The sequence below is a fragment of the Sapajus apella genome, unplaced genomic scaffold, assembly GCF_009761245.1.
Source record: "Sapajus apella isolate SASKATOON/1434 unplaced genomic scaffold, GSC_monkey_1.0 scaffold4, whole genome shotgun sequence".
NCBI classification, from domain to species: domain Eukaryota; kingdom Metazoa; phylum Chordata; class Mammalia; order Primates; family Cebidae; genus Sapajus; species Sapajus apella.
In genome coordinates, this window is record NW_022436944.1 from 59,378,643 (window position 1) to 59,384,853 (window position 6,211).

Consider the following 6,211-nt stretch of genomic DNA (forward strand, 5'->3'; position numbering starts at 1 on the left):
CCAGAGGTAAGAGGTATATACCAGAATATAGTCCCAAATTTGATAAGCTCATTTCTGGAAAACATCAATGTAGTTCGATGAAGAAGGTCAAGAGGTTCAGGAGAATTTTCCAAAATTTTAAGAACCTACTTTTTCATCTGTAGTATTGTAAAATAGCCCCCTATTGGGGGGTGCTATGGAAATAGTAAAGCGGAAACATACTAGCAGCCACATTCAAGTGCTGCCTAAATAAATACGTTTGCTCAGAGCTGAGCTACTGCCAAGAAAAGAATGTATCTTGGGAAAGAATGCACCCCTCATGCTGGGACCCATAGACAAGCTCTGTAGTAATCACTTCCTGTGCCAATCCAAAGTGGGTGGGATTAAAAGGCTTGAGGAAAACCTCCCTCTAAATTTTGTGGAGAGCACCCTTCCTAACTCTCTTCCCTTCAGCCTGTGAGCTCCAGACACCTAATTGGATGTTGAACTTGGAAGGCAGTCCCAATCTTCAGAGCAAGAAAGAGACTAGGAGGCATTGTGTAACTGGAGGGAAGAAGACATTTCTTAACAGATGTAGCGAACTGGTGGTAGCCAAACTGCCTTCCATGGTGGAAGGTCTGGATCTGCAGTTTCTTGAGTGGTTTGTACTTGAGGTTGCACAATGCATAATACCAAGTAGAGAACAAATAGATTTATCACTGGACTTTTAAACTTGGCGAAGCCATTAGGAAGTTAAAACCTCTGGTTGAATCACAGCCTGGAGTGAAGTGCTGCTGGCAGCAATGTCCTCTGCCTTTCGGTGCTGGTTCTCCTGAGGCAGAGGAAACCCCATGGATGCAGTGTGATCAACCTGCTTAGGAACCCAGGTAACTCGGGAACTGTTGTCTTAACCATTCTAGAAAGGGGGTGGCTCTGATCATATGGAAGGGACAGTTCTAGTTCAGTCATGATGGCAGTTAACCAAAATAACTTGAGGAATATGGAGTGGGAATGGAGGCTTCTGTGTGCCACATAATGCCACCAGCGTGACTCCGCCTAAAGGAATGGATAATGACAGCTTGGGAAAAGGCAACTTCATTCGACCACCCACACACACCAGTTGCACTGGGTTTCTGAGGACTCCCCTTATCAAGCCAAAGATCCATTTGGGAGAGAAACAGGCATGATCCTGCTGTAACTAAAGCCAAGGGAGTCCTCAATTGTGGACTGTGATCACTTGACAGGCAAGAGGTAGCCGGGTGACACTGTGCTTGTCTGGGATCAAAGGGCCAAGTGAATCAGCTAGAATTAAGCAGGAGCAAAATTATATAAGGAGACAGCATGGAAGACTCTTCATGTAGTCATGTCGGCACTTACCTCCTTTTCATCTAGATAATGGAAGCATGGGGAGAAAATCGTAAATCAGAGGAATGGCTGTATTTCCTCCCTCCTGGAAAACCATTCAGAGTGGAATTAATAGTGATGAGAGAATTGTGTTAGATGACTTTAAGGATTCTCTGAGCTACACAGGAGAACTTAAAATGGCAATTTAAACTCAGCATTGGCTTGTGAGGCTGCCGTCATGGGTCAGGTGGCTTATCTGCTAAGTCGTCCGTGTGATTCTGAACCTAACACGGGCAGCAGTAGATCTACTGTGGTCTATAGATAGCTCTGCTTCAGGACCCCGTGACCTGAAGGTCCTGATGCTGCATGATGCTGGGTCTAGGTGCCCTCATCTCAAACTAGTGAACAGCCTACAGACATTTTTCATGCAGAAAGCAATGCCATGTAGATGGATGCCATTCATTCATGGCACAAAAGAAGTTTAAAGCCCCCACAGGGAATCTAAGTGACTCAGCCCTCATGCTGGCCTTCAACTGCAGCTCCCTGTTCTAGCCTAGAGGATTTTGAAGGGCCTCGGGTCTATAGAATGGTCCGTAAGGCTAGCTTTAACCCCAGAGTTTGTCTCCATGTGTTCTTTATCCATTTTTACCAGAACCCCAGACCCCACCTCCAGAGTCCACTGGGCAAGGAACAACTTACTCTGGAGAGTGGAGATAGAACTTTTAAAAAATGTTTTAATTTTTATTTTTCATTTATTTATTTTTGAGGCGGAGTTTTGCTCTTGTTGCCCAGGCTGGAGTGCAATGGTGCTATCTTGGCTCACCACAATCTCAGGCCCCAGGTTCAAGCGATTTTCCTGCCTCAGCCTCCCAAGTAGCTGGGATTACACACACCCGGCTAATTTTGTATTTTTGGTAGAGACAGGGTTTCTTCATGTTGGTCAGGCTGGTCTTGAACTCACGACCTCAAGTGATCCGTCCACATCAGCCTCCCAAAGTGCTGGGATTACAGGCGTGAGCCACCATGTGTGGCATTTTTTTTTTTAAATTTATTTTTCCCTTTTATTTTAAATTGACATGTAATATTATACATGTTTGTGGGATGCAGAGTGATACTGCAATACATGTACACAATATAATGATCAAATCAGGGTAAATTAGCATATCCATCACTTCAAACATTTGTCATTTCCTTGTATTGTGAATATTTTAAATCCTCTTTTCTAGGTTATCCATATCACTCATGACAAATTCTGTGGGGAGCACATCACCAGACAAGGATTTGGTGGAAGGTATAATTCCCTAAAGTAAGAAAAGGCAAACCTGGGTGCAGTGGCTCACGCCTGTCATCCCAGCACTTTGGGAGGCTGAGGCAGGAGATCACCTGAGGTCAGGAGTTCCAGACCAGCCTGGCCAACATGGTGAAACACTGTCTCTGTTAAAAATACAAAAATTAGCCAGGCATGGTGGTACACTGGGGAGGCTGAGGCAAAGCAAATCGGCTAAACGAGGGAGGCGGAGGTTGTCGTGAGCCGAGATCACATAACATTACCTGACCTGGGTGACAGAGCTAGACTCTATCTCAAAATTTAAAGAAAAAAAAAAGGCCCACCCCACCCACTGTCAGTCACAAACTCCACTCTTAGTGCATCACTGCCGTTGACTTGTTAAAGAAAACCTTAGCCCAATACTAGCATCAGGAAGAATAGTAAATGAGTGGCCAGACTGAATGGGAAGCAGTAACAGCCCACTTGGTAGATGAAATGTGTTGGAATGAAATACAGGGTACCCGGTAAATGATGCTATTTCAGAAGAAACTGAAGGGGCCGATTCCTGCAAGTATGCAGTCCTTTATCACCCCCTTGTGGCCACGTAAACAATTGGCAGGCTCCCGGCAGTTGACGTAAACGATGGATTAAGTTGTTGCAGTCATCATTAAAGCACCAGCTGACAGGTTTGATTTTGTCAGCACTCAAATGTGATTCAGAAACTAGCCAATAATTTATTATTATAATTCATAAAAATCAATTGCAATTTTTCTTGACCTGGGAGAGGCAATAATGTTTTCATGGTCTTGCCCCGGGGATATATAAAGCACCTCAGCTACTATCTACCACAGTGTTGTTAGGAGTTTAATTTAAATGTAACCAGAAACCTCTGTTTATAGCCTCCAGGGAATGAACAATTAAGCTAGAAAACAAGACTCCTAAATTATTGCTTTTTGAGAAACACAATCTGGAATTTTGACACACACACACTATACCCTAAATACTCAGTGCTCTCAATTTAAACCTCTGCCTTAGGCCAATACACAGGTTAATGTGCCTTTCACTTACAAGGTCGCCTAAAGACTTTTGTCTGGGAAAAGTAGTGACGGAATTCCTAAAAACCCCTTAATGACACAATATATGATGCCATTCCAATAGACCTGAAGAACCCAGAACAGGACTCATTTGGAAAACTAATCATTAGTAACAGACTCGCTTGCAGAGCCTCTGGCAGATCTCACCTGCACAGGTAGGGGAGGGCTAATTAGAGCTCAGTAGTAACCTGGAAATTGTGCTGTAGGGATTTGATCCTACAGGATCAACAGCAGCATCACCAAATGGGCTCCTGGTTAGATCCCCACAGAGGTGTTAAGAGGTGTTACTTTGGAAAATGTCCTGTCTCTTTAACAACAGATCCTTTGGGCCTTTTTACATTTGTTATCAAGCACTACCCCTCCTTTTCTCACTTCTCTTGTATTGATAATAAAAACAGCTAATTCCTTTTCAACGCTCACATTGTAGATCCTGCTCTGAGAATTCTACAAGCATCAGCTCATATAATTATCTTCACAGACATCATGACCCAGCACAGATTCCCTGGCTTACCATCACAATCACACTCCTTACAAATACCATCTCCCCTTGATCCTTGGTCCTTTTTTTCTTTTATTCATTTGACAAAACCTCAATTCAATCCTTGTTCAACCTGACCACCTGACTGCTCCACAATAGCCCATAACACCTGGAGATAGCTGGGGGACAGGAGGGGGGAGGATGGCTTTTCTTTCTTCTTTTCCCTTTACCAGCCCCTCCTCCATCCTCCACTGAGCAAGGTGAAGGCTTTGTCTCATCCATCACTGAGATATTTGACTGTCTTCATTTTTCCACCTCCAAATCTACCCTTTGGAGGCAATGTTGCATACTCTCTCTGTCTTCTTTCCTGTGCAATGCATGACGTATATTTGCCCTACCCCATCGAAACAAACCCCTCCATTTGTGTCCTGGGTACCCTCTTCTCTTTTCCATAAATTACCATTGTAATTACCTCCTTTCTTCTGAATCATCAATTTCTTCTTTTCTATGGGATCATTTTCATCAGATGGAAACATTCTCCAGTACTGCCCATCTTTCAAATAAAAGAAGAAAACCATTGATCTCACATTCCCTTCAGCAAAGAAAGAGCCTGCCTGACATCACTTTGGATGTGTAGGAGGCATCTTAAAATTAACATGGCTAAAGTGGAACTATTACTCCATCCTCCACCCCCAAACTCTTTCCCCAGTCTGCCTCATCTAAATAAATGGCACTGCCATCCACAGACTAGCTTAAACTCAAAACGTTATCTTTCAGTTTTCCCTTGCTTTATTGCCCCTACCCTGATCTAATGGGGTCTTATTGTTTCCACTTGCAAAATGTATCTTATCCGTCCTTTCCCTACCCCCAACTTCTGACCAGTGCCCCTGACAGCGCTGTTGTTTTGCACCTGGATTCCCACAGTAGCTCTCCAGCTGCTCTCGCATCCATGCACAACACAGAAGCCTGGCGACTGTTAAATTCAAGTGAGCTTACATCAGTTCTCTGCATGAAATCTGAAGACTCCTCACTGCACTTAACATTGACTCCAAACATATTACAGTGGCTTACAGGATGCCACGTCCCCTGTTCCCTGCCTACCCCTTGTTCTTACCGTCTACTCTGACTCTGCACTACACTAGCAGACCCACTGGTCTTCAACCTCAAAGCATTTACACTCCACGTTCAGTCGGTCCAGGACGCTCTGCCCTGCTCTCCTCGTCCCTCTCCCTCTCGTCCTCAATTTCAGTGCAAACCTCATCTAAAGGAAGCCATCTCTGACCACCCTATCTAAATAAGCCCATCACCACCCATCCCTGACACAGCAGCCTGTATTTTGTTTTCTTTGTAATTCTTATCTTTATTTGAAAGCATCTTGCCCATTGTTTTGCTAGTTTACCTTGCACCTCCCTACCACTAACATGTGAGGTATACAAGAGATGCTGGTATGAGATGCTGTTGGAACCTCACCCATATCCCCTGGTGCCCACCATTCCCACACATGTGCATGGGGTGCTCCAAATGCAAGCATCTCTGTCCCACTGCAAGCAGTGCTTGAGGGCATTCCCTGGCCACAGGAGCATGCAAGGGATGGAAATACCAGGGAGTTAACACCTGCTCCCTGAACCGCTTACACCAGCAATCTTCAACCAATGGCAGGTGGAAATTGCTATGTAAGTATCCCGGCTCCCTTACTCTCAGATAAGAAAAGCATGGAAGCGTGTTTTACACTGACTCCCAGGGTTTCCCAGCAAGATTGGACCTCAGTTGCGGATAATGGTAATCCGTCAATAAAGTACCATTTATTGGCTCCCTTCCCTTCTCTGTCTCATTTTCCCATACCTCTACCCATGCTTTCTGAGATTACCTCCCAAATAAACTGCCAGCACTTACATCCTCATCATAGCCTTCTGGGGCAATCAGAACTCAACTCAAGATATCTTTGTATCTCCCACCCCAGTGTTTAGCTCGGGATCTGGAATACAACAGGTGCTCAATATTTGTTGAACAAGTGATTGAATCTCCCTCCCTGTGATCACCACTCATCCTGTGGGAAATTCTGGTCTTATC